The 14,372-nt window shown below is 30.9% G+C and overlaps 1 long non-coding RNA gene across 1 annotated transcript in view; it reads left to right on the top strand.

The window, feature by feature from the left end:
* LOC308640618 overlaps positions 1 to 13,875 on the top strand; it is a 29,149-nt gene extending 15,274 nt beyond the window's left edge. The window contains exons 2-3 of the long non-coding RNA XR_014020316.1: positions 7,816 to 7,942; positions 13,725 to 13,875. This is a non-coding gene — a long non-coding RNA (uncharacterized lncRNA). The remainder of the gene's footprint in view (positions 1 to 7,815; positions 7,943 to 13,724) is intronic.
* The last annotated feature ends 497 nt before the right edge of the window (positions 13,876 to 14,372 follow it).

Genomic DNA, 14,372 nt, shown 5'->3' with positions numbered 1-14,372 from the left:
TGTGGGACTGGGCATGGGCTCATGGGAATCTTGGTAACCAGGGCTCTGACTTAGACAGTGAAAGATGGCTGCAGAAGCAGTGTATTTTCATGATGAAAACAGCAGTGGCAGTAACCTGTTGGAAAATTCACAGTATTTTGGTGTCCAAGAGTAGAACTGATGACTCATTGAGGTATACCTATGTAGGCAGTACCAAATCAATTTTCCACAAGGCTTGTAATTTCAGTTATTTTTTTTTGCCTTTCTATTTCATGTTCTCCTTCCTGATTGATATGCAAAAGTGAATTTGCTTTTTGTAAACTTGTCTATATAGTCATGATTTATACTCCTTTTTGTAAATTTACATAATGGTTTAATATTTCCTCTTTAATTAAGTGAATTTAGAAATATTTTGACTGTAACATACTCTTTTGGTATGCCTTCTTTTCCTCACAAATATAAACCACTTTCATTCTGTCATATCAACTTTTTGCTACATATGTACTTTGCAAGTATTTTCTCTCACTTTATATTTTATCTTGGATACCTGAGTGTTCCTTATCTAAAATATTAAAATTTGGCCTTCACATACATAAATCCATGAAAATAAACAGGAAAGGGTCTTAAAAATTGAGTGATATAGGTCACTGATATAGTTTCTCTTTTCCCAGTATTCAAATAAGTACCATGCACATTCATTTTAAGAGGATTACCAAGGACAGGCAGAAAGTATACATAGAGCATTAGTTGGAATAATCCAAAGCTCCATGTAATTGAGTGGGTTTACAGGGTTTCAAGAAAAAATAAGTAAATCTTCCACTCTGTACACAGCTATGTCCTCTGCTCTGCATCTGGAGACAGTGTATGATGTCACATTTTAATCTGTCATAGTCAGTTTTGTGCATAATTAACCTGTCTTGCAACTTTCTCCTGGATCAGTGTCCCCTCTCTTCCTTCATCCACTGTGCATGAAATTTTATTTTTTGTGATTCTGTCAAATACTCTGTGCAAGAATAAAAACAAGCTCAATGGAGGATCTAACATCTATGTTGCTATAGTTCTGATTCTATGAGGCTTGAATGTTGTAACTTGTTATGACAGCACTTTTCTCTCTCTCTCTCTCTCTCTCTCTCTCTCTCTCTCTCTCTCTCTCTCTCTGTGTGTGTGTGTGTGTGTGTGTGTGTTTGTGTAGTCTCTCTCTATTCTTTTGAAGGCTGTATCACTACTAGGAGAACGGAAACATTTGTAACCACAGAAAAAATACAATAGCCATTAAAAGCTGGAATGATTTTCTTCCAAAGTTTCTGAAGGAGTGTGTCTTTGCTAAAATTTGTTATTAATCCTCTGTCTTGATAATAAAAACATCCATAACTATAAAAATGAGTTTTTTTATTATTTTAAGCTGTTATATTTGCGATTATTTCCTTTAGTAGCAATAGGAATATAGGGACTTTTTTTGCAAGTTTAATTGACAATGTAACCAAACTGAATTCTCCAAAAGTGGTAGGTATCAAATATAAATACTGGTTGTCCAGGTTGTTTATATATATTTGCAAGTTTAATTGAAAGCTGCCTAGCATATTTTCAGAAACAGAATGAGCTTGGTAAGGCAAATTCTTCAGCATTTCATTTATTTATCTATTTATTTATTTATTTAATATCTTACCTGCTGCTTACTGCAGATGTGACTCTATCTTTTATATAACTTCTCATTCTTTATAAAATATTTTCTTCTAAAATACTTTTTAATATATTTATTTTTGCAGTTTTCAAAAATGTAGGGCTGATTCTGAGAAACTTCCTGAAAATATGTTTTTATTTTTAAAAATTGGAGGAATTTTTTATTGCTTCTGTCATCTACTTAATTGAGAACAGAAAATTTACTGGTTCATGTTTCTTTCACTTTTTTCACTGAGTGGATATATTTGTGTCTCTTTGGTGGTCTTGTTTTTTTGTTTTGTTTTGTTTTGTTTCTGAATTGTAGATTTTTGAGATTCAAACCAATGTTTTTAATATGGTAAAAGTAAGGTATATACCAAGTAGCTTACTTGTGTCTCTTGCTATTTAATTTTGTTTTTTCCCCAAATGAGTTATAACAGAGCTTAAAAAGTAGATATTTTCAAGGTCACCATAAAGGAAGTGTGTAAAAATAGAAAAAAATTAGACAAAATGGAAAAGTCAACAAAATATATGCACTTGGGCTTCTGACTAATGTGGTGAATTTCTGGCTGAATGTTATCTAATGTGCTGTCATTGTGTACATAAAAATTTGAGAGTGAAGACTTAAATTCAGAATGGTCACATAGAACTGTTTTTCATCTCTAATGTGTCTTGTTGTATTTACCAGGGGTATTAAAGGATCTCTATACTCCTTATTGTGTAGTGTTCAGTGACTTTGAAACCGTTTATGAATTCACGTTCCTGAAAACTTTAAAAAGCTGAGAAAAAGTGTCTTTTAAACATAAATCAATCAGTATAAAAGAATACTATATTCTGTTGTTTAAATGGGATCTCAACCTATAAATAGTGATATTAAAAATCTATACTTAGAAATATGTGCACGTAGCAAAGAAAATTTACCAAAAACTACATACCTATTAATATTGCATCCAAAATGTAACTAACAACATTTTATAATTTCTCAGTATTATCTATTAAATTCTGTATGTGCTTTATTATTGTCAAAGTTTTACCACACTGCCTAAATTTTGTAATATATTAGAAATCTTCTCTTTTTTTGGTACCATTAATTGAACCTAGTACACTTAAGCATTGAGACAAATCCTGTGCTCCCATGCCCTTTTTATATTTTTGTTAGAGACAGTGTTTTGCTGAATGACTTAGAGCCTTGCTAAGTAGCAGAGGCACTATTTGACCTTGTGATCATCCTGCCTCATCCTCCCAAGTCACTGGAATTATAGGTGTATACCACCATGTCTAACATATATTAGCAACCTTAAGATTGACACTTGTTTCTCTTTGTTTTATAATAACCTATGGTTATTTTGTACAAAAATTATGCAATGTATTTTGGGATGTATAATGCGTACATAAACATTTATAGTACTTGCACAAAGGGTACAAGAAAATAAACAGTCTGTGGTAAGGTTTTTATTTTGTATTTAGTAAACTCATATAATATTGGCTCTAATTAAATTGAGATAAGATGGAAATTATAATTTTCTTAGCCACCAGTAAAAATGAAATATAGTGTCATTGAAATACTAGGAAAGAATAAGCTGAGTGGAATAATTATTTGTTTAAAATTATTGATGGCCCCATTCATCCTAATGGTCCAAAATAAGAAATAACTCAAATGTTCTTGGATGTTGAAATGAACAATTTGTAGTGCATCCATAAAATACAAAATCAGTCATCAATATAAAGGAACACTTTACTGAAGCACACATGCTTATTGACTCTTACAGCAGCTGTATTTAAAATTATATTGCATTATGCCAGGCAAAATAAAATTATAGTTTTTATAATACATTATAATAACATCATTCTGGGGAAAACAAAGTTGCATGTAAAAGAAAATGTTTTTTTTTTTGGGGGGGGGCGGCAATAATGTAAATACTCTGTGCTTAAAAGTAGTGAAGGATTTAACATTCTAATTTGTTAAAACTGTATAATGTATTTCTATGACATTCAAGATATGTACTTATGACATCACCAAAAAATAAATATACAAGGAGGATGGCTGGCCTATGTTGTGAAATGGGTAGAAGCATAGAAAAAATAAAAATGGCATAAAATATGCAGGTATTAAATTTGGGTAACTGATAAAATATTTACTTTTTTAAGATACATTTTACATTTATGTAATAAAACATTCCCATGCTAGTTATTAAGAACCTTTTTGCTCTTTGGGATAGTAGATGAAAAAACTGATTTAGACTGTCCTGAGCAAGGCTGATTCAAAATGTGTTTACTTTTGAATAACTTCTGAATCTTTACATAAATGCTTTATGTGGTTTTATATGTGCATCATACTTTAATGAAAAATTTAAAAGTTATGTTTCTGAAATAATTATGTTTCTCAGAATACTAGTAACAATTTATGATTTGGTATAAATCTCAAATTGGTTTTCTTTCTATTTTAATATTTTATCATTCTCAAGCATTTACCCATGTTCTAACACTTGGACATAACTTTATTTATTTAATTCAGCAACCATTTGGTAAACATTATTTTTTTATTCATTTTTTTCCCCTCAGTACAGAGGATGGAAGTAAGTATCACCAAATACATACACACACACACACACACACACACACACACACACACACACACACACCAGTGGGGAGATATATATATTCATTCACTGGTAAAATATTCACTTTGTGAATATATATTTTTTCTTTTAAATGACACCAGGCTATGTTACCTAATGTCAGGTGTGAAGATGCAAGTTCATAATCTCAGCATTTTAATAGGCTGATGTGAGAGAATTAATATATTGAGAATAAAAAATATAAAGGGGAGGTGAATGATGCTCAGTGTGTAGGCACTGCTGAGTTTAATCCTTGATATTAAAATAAAAAAAAATCTTTGAACTTTTGTTTATTTGTCTTTCATAAGCATAGACAGCAAGTTTAGGTACCCATTAAGAAAGTTTAGAGTGTGATGTCTTTTCAGTATCTGCCATGTCTTTGAGTGGCTATGGGGTAAAAATTACATGAAGCTGACCCAAGGTGTCCACAGGTTCCATGTTTGTTGAATTACCTAGAGAATGCTAACCTGTGTGTAATCCTCTCTTCCTACAGAGCAGCTTGTGGTCAGGGAATGGAACACCTTGTTGGACTAGCTGGATACTCTAGATACTCTAGAGATTACAGGAATATCCTTTATAGTTTTCATCTAAATAATGCAGATATTGGAATATTAATAATATTTTCTCCAAATGTTAGGTTCAGCTCCCGAGAAACACATTACTGCTCAGATCTATTGATTCTGTAACTGAAAAGAAAGGGAAATATGATTTTTGTCCTCCTTTTTCTTATTGATGTAGGGAAGATTGAGTATAAGGGGCCAGAATTTGAAATGAGAATAATCCGTAGCAAGGATTTAGGAAAAAAAAAAAAAAAAAAACACTAGTGTGTTTGTGCAGATGTCTTCAAGGAAAAACTCAGTATATGCTAATTGGAAGACATAATGTAATGCCTCAAGTTTGGGGTGGTAACTAAATATTTAAATAAATAGGATGGTGGGTTTAGCATGTCTCACTTAGTCTAATATTTTTATTACCTATAAAATGCAATTCATCACTAACATTTGAAAGATTAAAAAAAGTTGCCAAAGAGAAAAGATAGAGGCAAATTTCAAATAAAATTGTATTCAAACTAAGGTAATTTTTTGAGCCTGAAAAAGAACATCATTGAAGGTAAGTGACATCTTAGTTGTATCTGTGGCTATAATTTTTATTGCTGTGGAGCTATTTCTAGAATGTCAGATTGGAAAAAATTCAGAGATAGTTTATAAGCAGCTTTTGTTTTTCTAAATCTATTTTGCAATACTTCAAATTTATCAAATATAAGATATGGATGCATCCAAAATCTTAGGCTGTCAAGGGTTTCTTTTTAGAAGAAATAGCAAAAAAATAAGGTGAAATGAAAATGGACCAAAGGAAGTTAGAGCATTCATATCTTTCTGGGCATATTGTGACATTCCAGTAATCACAACAACCTGGAGGTTGAGGAAGAAAGATCAAAGCTGAAGCTTAGTGTAGCAACTTAGTAAGCGACTGTCTCAAAAAAAAAAATAAATAAATAAAAGGTCTAGAATATATCTTAGTTGTAGAATACCCCTGTACCAAAAAAAAAAAAAAAAAATCAAAACTCCAAATGAAGTATCCTTTTCCCTGAAGCCAATGAATACTTAGGAGTTTAAGAAAATTGTGTGTATGTTGGTTTGGACTGCCATGAGATGGCTCAGTATTCTTAGATTTTCATATAAAGGAAATTATCTAAAGAATACCAACCTGTTTTTTTTTTAACAAATATTTTGTTCTTACCCCTGAATGTAAAAGTGTTCAATTAAATATTAGTTTATGTAAAACAATGGGAATATTCAGAATGAGTATCTGAATTAGCATATTTAAAATAGTTAGGATCTTCTAAATCTTATTGGGAAAGGGGCTCTTCTATGGGAGAACATAAAAATTGGAGGTAATATCTTCAACCACTTATTTCCTCAAATGGCCTATATACTGTCTCTTTTTCCTCTGACATTTTTTTAGAGTCTATGTAAGGTTTCAATTGTCATCTTCCAGATTTATATAATTTATAACAAGCTGGTATACATAAGAGTTCTTTTTTATCAGAATAAGTACCTTGAGTGAGTAAATGTAGAGACCCCTAATTTATAGGAAATTAATTATAAATATGAATATTGTTCTATTCTGGGGCTTGAAACTGGCACCTAAGTTAGTAAAATTTGATAGTAGGGAACACCAAACTTGTGGGATCTGTGCTAGATGGTATCAGAACTGAATTATTGGACTACTAGTTGTTGAAATATTGGTTGTTGTGCAAGTTTGCACATTTGGTATCAAAAGTGGTTGCAGAGTCAGGAAAAGGTGGCACAAACCTGTAATCATAGTGATGTGGAAAAATGAGGTAGGATAAAAGTAAATATGATTCAAGACTCAGTAATTCAGAGACCCTAAGCAACATTGTAAGCCCATTTATCACAATAAAAAAATCAAAACTTCTTGAAATGTAGAGTGCCCCTAGATTAAATCTTTAAATTAAAAAAATAATAATAATAATGCTGAATCAGAAGAAAGACATCACAGATCAGAATGTTATACTAATTTCATGTATGTGTTTGTTCACTAGTGATAACTGAGACCCTGGTAAAAGGAGTATTTCCAAGCTGTCAGAGAGGCATTTAGGGTGCAAGAGCCTTTCAGAATTTTTTTCTTAACTGCTTAGTATTCTCTCAATTTCTACTTTGAAATGAGCCAAGTGAGGATACAGTTTCACAGTGAGAGTGGTTTTACAAATCTGGGAATGTTAAACCTGATATGTCAGTTTCCTTATGAACTGAGAGATTAATAGTCTATTCAATTAATTTGCTTTTTTTATTTTTATTTTTGTTATAACTTTGTGCCATGTGATTCAAGTTGACCCAAGTACCTAAGTGTTTTGTAATAGTTTGATAGTTAAAAATTTTATTCTTTTGTTTTAGAAGTGAGTTGTGATGTTGTAAAAGTAATTTTTAAAATACAGTATAGATTTATGGTATATTTAAATAATGAGAAGATAGACAACTTTGGAGATAAACATTCAAATAATTATGTGGGCTGTTGAAAGTTTTGGTGTGTCTTTAGTGATCCCTTATGTCTTCTGCACACTAAGGTGACCACTGTCATATGAGTATAGTTATTACTAACAATTTTGCTATGCATATCTCAAGTATCATTGATTTGTTTGGTTGTTCTTCTTTTGAATATTCAATAACTAATTGCAACTATTATTTATCCTTTGGAATTATGTTGGATTTTTTCCCACTTTTTTTGCTTCAGTGTTTTGCTTTACATGTGCTGCTGGCTGTGTTTCATTATACCAAAATTATCCACCAATTTTACTGCTTAAAATGAATTATTGGTGCTGGGGATATAGCTCAGTTGGTAGAGTGCTTGCCTTTCATGCAAAAAGCCTCGGGTTCAGTCCCGGGTACCACAAAAAATGTATCTTATTGAATGGTTGACATCACTACCATTTGTGAAAGCCACCTATTTGAACTCTCATTAAAATTTGTATGAAATTAAATACTATGTCATTAATCATATGGTTTATGTGTTATGTGTTTCTTCATTTTTATTTCAGGAACCATTGACATTAAGGGATGTGGTCATTGAATTTTCGAAAGAGGAATGGAAATTCCTGGACCCTTCTCAGCAGACTTTATATGGAGATGTGATGTTAGAGATCTGTAAAAACCTACTCTTTATTGGTGAGCCTAAATTTCATTCAGAATTTTTAATTAAAAACCAATATTTATTTTTTTAACTTTATAGAGTATCTTATGGTAGCTTCTATTCTGCATTAAAAAGTTTGCTTCTTGTTTTTAGTACAAAGATTGGGCATTTGTTTATGTAGAAAAGAAAATGTTAAAGATTTTTTTCTTTTTAGGTGTAACTTATCTTTTCTAAGTATTGATTACAATGTAGAGAATGAAAATGGTTTCAAAGTATTTTAGTGTTTTTGTCTAGAAAAAAATGTTTGAGAAAATAATTTTGTAGACTCTTATAGGATATTTTCTCTTTCATTTTTTCCTAATGAGGGTAACATTAAAAAGACTTCTTTAGTTACCAAGAAAATAACAAAACGTGACATATTCCATCAAAAAAAAAAATATTGATGTCTCTATGTAATCTTTGGTCACCACTTGGTCTCCAATGAAATAACCTTGGGATTTGAAGAGAAAAGTGACAGTAGACATACCAAATTAGGTAGAAATCAATGAAGCAAAGAATACAGATAAGAGGTCCAAAATTAAAGAGGAATTCACATTTTAAAATGTTAATTGATAAGCTAAAATCTGACAAAGTGTTTTTTCAATCCTTGGTTTGTTTCAGTTGCAATCATTAAAGAGCATTTCATACACTCTGTTTACCATGCATATCAATTATTTAAGCTCCTTCTTGTTCTTCAGTGATCTCCCTACATTTCAATTAACAAAATATTGTAGGAAAATCAAAAGAACAGGGGCTGGGCATGTGGCTCAAGTGGTAGCTCGGTTTCCTGGCAGGCATGCAGCCTGGGTTCGATCCTCAGCACCACATACAAACAAAGATGTTGTGTCCACCAAAAAAAAAATATTAAAATTCTCTCTGTCTCTGTCTCTGTCTCTCTCTCTCTCTCTCTCTCTCTCTCTCTCTCTCCCTCTCTCCCCACACACACACACACACTCTCTCTCTCTTTTTAAAAAAAAAGAAAATCAAAAGAATACACAGATAAGTGACAGGAAATGTGGCGTAGTGACAGAGAGGCCAAACTGCCAAGCTTTGTTTATATCAACAGGTTAATTTAGGTCATTGGCATCACCAGTACATACTGTTCACTTTATTACTAGGCAGATTACAAACTTAGCAACATTATGCAGCTTATTTATCAGTTATATACTAAGTTGCAATGTGAAGTGTTAGGAGTTTGTGTAGCTCTCAAGAAAGTCTATTGTATAAACTTACTGTTTTATGGACAGATTTAGACTCAGTGAACCATTGTGCTTGTCTAAAAAGAGAGTTTCTTTATTCCAAGGAGTTGTGTGCCAGAGATTATGTTTCAGGCTGATAATACTCTGGTGCAGAGCCTTTTCAAGCAGGGCACTGCCATAGCAGATTTACATTACACATGTATTTAATTGCTTGACTGGTTCCTAGGGAAAATTGCAGGGCATTCTAAGGCGGGGAAACAAAGTCTTGTCACCCCTACAAATTATTCCACAATGACTATGCATAACCTGGCATTTATTTGCATTTGGAGGCTCCCTAGAAAATCTGCTCATTTCCAAATATCTCTAGGCAAACCATTGTAAGATAAATATTACAGGAGAGTTTCTTTAATATAATATAAATATTTATTCATTCAAATTTTTCTCATCAGAACTTTATATGAATGCTTATATTGAATGTTCTGTAAAGTTTTTCTGCCATGTAATGAATAGCAGTATTTCACAATACCTGCTCCTAGTGGTTCTGTAAGTATAGCTAGCTGATCAATGTGGTTTAAAGAAGAATTTTCAGGGCTGGGGCTGTAGTTTAGTGGCAGAGGGCTGGCCTCACACATGTGAGGTATTATGTTTTATCTTTAGCACTACATAAAAATAAATGGATGAAATAAATGCATTCTATCCATCTATGGCTACAAAAATTAAAAAAAAGATTTCTATTGTAATACAATTATTCATAATATTGTAGGTAACATTTCTCTAATTCTTGTGTCTTTTTTGACTCTCACTCTTTAGAGAGCTTCAGTGTTGTTCATAATGTTTTCTCACATTAGTGATACTGTTTTTGTTTTTATATCTATATGTAATAATTGAATAGAAATTATCATGACTTGTCACTTTAGGACAACATTAGATAAAATTAAACTGCATGTGACCCATATGCCAATTTTCAATCAAGTTTTCCATGCTTTTACTTACAAGTACAAATAATACCCCTGTTTTATATATGATTGTATATTGCCTTGATTATTTACTCTGCTTTTGTGCTTAATCATGTAATGTATCTAAAGTTTGTTTATATATATATATATATACACACACACACACACACACACACACACACATACATACACACACACACATACATACATACATACACACATACACACATACACATAGAGCAGATTGAACACAGAGGTTCTTGTAATATTGAGCTACATCATCACCCCCTTTTGACTTTTAGTTTGAAATAGACTCTTGCTAAGTGGCAAAAGTTGGAATTGTATTTCCATGTTTCAGCCTTCCAAGTAGCTAGAATTAATGGCATATTCATCATCTCTACATATATAAATCTGTTCTTTTGTCTAGGAGTAAGACATTAGCTTTTTAAATGTACCATAAAGATGTTTACAATTCTTTTATCTTTTATATATTTGAAAAATATGTAATTGTGTTCAAAACTGTATATCTTTGCTGAATTATTATCTTATATATTTTAAATTTACTGGTCAGTTCTGTTCATTCAAATTTTTTTGTAACTTTTTTTTCTAGAAAATTTGTATCACATTTTTTCTTCAAACAAGTTCTCCTTTTCCTTACTTTTTCATCCCTAATGCCATTCCTTTTGGTCTTTATATTTGGCTACATTAGATATCTCTCAGAAGTAGAATTACCTGGTATTTTTTTTTTGGGGGGGGTGTGAATTACTATTTTACTTAACATACTCTCCTGAATGTTGATCATTGTAGATATTATATAATTTATTATCTTTGAAAAGATTTTTAACTTTTTCATTCCAAATTGCCTTCATGTAGTCATTTGAAATGATATTTGATTTGCTTGCCACATTGGTCTCTTTTGAATGTTGTTTAATGAGAATAGGTCTGTAAATATATTTTGATTTGACCATCAAGTTGAGGGCTAATTGATATACTTTCAATTTTATTACCCTTGGCTTTCTCATTTAACCTCATTCCATTGAATATTGTAGTTTTTATTATTTTATATCAGGAATTACTATTTAAATTTTTTTAGTATGTGTAGTTATTGATGTACCAAGAATATTCTAAAGAATTGTTCAAATAACTTATTTTGTTTACACAAAAATAATATTGTTTGGTATTACATAGTCTTCTTAGATTTTTGGGGGTGCTACTGGCATTTTTTTTTTTTATTTTTAAGAACAGGTGCTTAACCACTGAGCAACATCAAGAGCTCTTTTTGGGGAAGGGTACTAGGGATGGACCTCAGGGGCACTTGTCCACTGAGCTACATCTAAAGCCCCATTTTTTTTTTTTATTTTATATAGAATCATGGTCTCCTTGATTTGCTTAGCACCTTGCTGTTTATGAGGCTGGCTTTGAACTCACAATCCTGCTGTTTCAGTCTCCCAAGCTGCTTGAATTACAGGTGTATATTACTGTGCCTAGCTGGCAGCTGTTTTTTTTTTTTTTTTAATTTTATTTTGTGACAGTGCCTAGGTAAGTTGCTTAGGGCCTTGCTTAATTGCTGAATTTGGCTTTAAACTCATATTCATAAATTTTGGATATCACTTTCACTTTTGCTTTCCAACTTATTATTTTATGTTACAAAGCAACTTCAATATTTTAATATATTTAACATTTGTTTTGTATTTTTACCCTGATCTCTTTGGAACAATATTCCATACACTATAGAGAAGATTGCCTCTGTAAACCTAATTAGTTTTTAGTGCTTTTTGAAGTATTTTCATTCCCTGAGTATTAATGCAATGATATTTTTTTTTTATTTACATCAACTGGGGATTGATGTATCCTACTATTAGTGTGTTGCTTTTTATGCTGTTGAATTTTTTTCTGTGATTTCTTTCTATATATAAAAAATATGATTGGAGTTACAAATATTTCGACTATGATGGTATTCAAGTGATTAGTCATATTTATCTTTATATGATATTGTACTTTGTCTCTCATTTATATAATTATTATCACCTTTGCAATTTTGAATGTAATATTTGTTATATCTTTTTGTTTTTAGACTTTTGTGACCTTGTATCTTAAGAAAACATTATGTAGATTTGCATCTGACATAGTTAATATAATTTTAGTTTTAATCTTGTTAATCACATTGTTTTCTGTTTAGTTTTTTACAAATTAGTTTATTTCTATTTAAATTCCTGATGAGGAAGAACTTATTTCTGTAGATTTCAAATTTTGTTGATTTTTTATAAACTTTTCTACTATGAAAAAAACTGCCTTAATTTTTCTACTATGAAAAAAAAAACTGCCTTAACAACATCAATTTTTTTCATAGATTTTATGGTGATTATTTTATTTTATTACCCTTAATGTTTTATTTATCATTTCTTTGGAATTATGTAAGTACATAGGATCTCACTGAGGTGCTTAGTGCCTCAACATTGCTGAGTCTGTCTTTGAACTTATGGTGCTTCTGCATCAGTCTCCCCAGATACTGGGATTACAGTCATGTACCACATCTTCCAGCAGTACCTGTGTATTTTAATGAATTCTAGCCTTTGATATATTTTCTTTCTCAAATTTCTAATTTATGAGAGAGAGAGAGAGAGAGAGAGAGAGAGAGAGAGAGAGAGAGAGAGTGTGTGTGTGTGTGTGTGTGTGGTGCTGGGGATTAAGCCCATCCTTTTGCATGTGAGGCAAGAATTCAAACATGTGAGCTGTGTCCCCAGCCTGAGACATTGTTTTTAAAATAATATTTTTAGTATATAATTTCTAACTTTTCTGTTGCTATTTTTTCTAATTTTTTTTCAATTTTCTACATTGAAATTTAGTTTATTAAATACATTTCAGGTGGTTTTCTGGCATTACTTAGTTAATTAACAACATCAATTTTTGAACTCTCAATTACTAGTATTACATTGTTTGTTTGCTTGTGTTGATTATACTCTTTATTGTGTGAGATATTATCTTCATTGGGATATTTCTATTCAAAATCTGTTCAATTAGATCATTATAGTCATTTTGGAAAATATTTGGAAGTTACAAAGTAAACAAAAAAAGGTGATGTGCAATGATATATAAATTTAATTCCATATAACTGGAAAGGTGAGACAGTGGAATGCCAGTTTAAAATAAATTTCAGCATCTTTTTCATAAACTGTCTTTTAAAAAAAGTATATAGATATATAAATAGAGAAATGCCTGTGGATCTAGTTTGGTGATAGAATACCCTTGTGTTCTCTTATGAAATAATGCCCCCAAAGATAAAAATATAAATAAACAAATAAGAGATATTCATTTCCTGAAACATTTGAGTCACAGGTGGATTCTGAATATGTTGAAGTGAAAGGCTATGATTTGACATTGTTGTAGTAATATTAGTCAGTTTGCATTTTGTCCTCATCTGTGGTGCTATAATTTCTTAAGATAATTTTCAAAATTCTCAAAGCTTTTGTCATCATGTTGTAGTAAATTCTATATATTTCTTGAGTAAAAATCACCTTTAATCATACTGTTCTGTGGCTATTCCCCCCCACTTTGATAAAGTTTTATATAATTGCAGAGTTATTCACCATAGTAAGTGAAATAACTTTCTATTATTTTTTTAGGTATGTCTTCTAATCAAAACCAAGAATTTTCAGGAGAGCAAGAAATACAATATTTTTTGCAAAACTTGAAAAAGCAAAGGTATGGAAAGCAGGGCAGTTAATACTTCGTTTTAAACAAGAAATTGAAATTGAAAGAGAGGGAAGTTCAGAAAATTTGTCTTCATGAATGGAAAAAAAAACATGAAAATTATTTATTCAAAAAATTACAAGTTCATCAGGTTATATTATTACAAAAATCTCTGAAGACTGACTGCTCATCTAGTGCCATTCAGTTTTTCTTTCATTAAAACTTTAAATTACACTATTGTAATTATAAAATTTTTACTACTCAGTATTTTTTGTAAAACCGCTTGCAATACACAATATTTTAAATTGCAAAAACATGTATAAAATTACATTTACACAATGTTTACAGGGCATTATTAAGCTGTATCTTAAAAATACCTTTAGGATAATAAAGACTCAGCCAGTTTGCTCAGCTTTAGAATTAGGATTAAGATAGAAATAGGCATTTTAATGAAAAAAAAAAAAAACTCAAAAGTTATAAAATGCTTATAGTCAGTTATGTTTTTAAAACTTTTAATAATCTCTACATAAGCGCAGGTTAGAGAAAAGTGTACAAATCATTAATTTAAAGTTGCAGCATTC

Source organism: Spermophilus citellus, assembly GCF_964194105.1.
Source record: "Spermophilus citellus genome assembly, contig: SCAFFOLD_238, whole genome shotgun sequence".
NCBI classification, from domain to species: Eukaryota; Metazoa; Chordata; class Mammalia; order Rodentia; family Sciuridae; genus Spermophilus; species Spermophilus citellus.
This window is presented reverse-complemented; position numbering and strand designations above follow the sequence as displayed.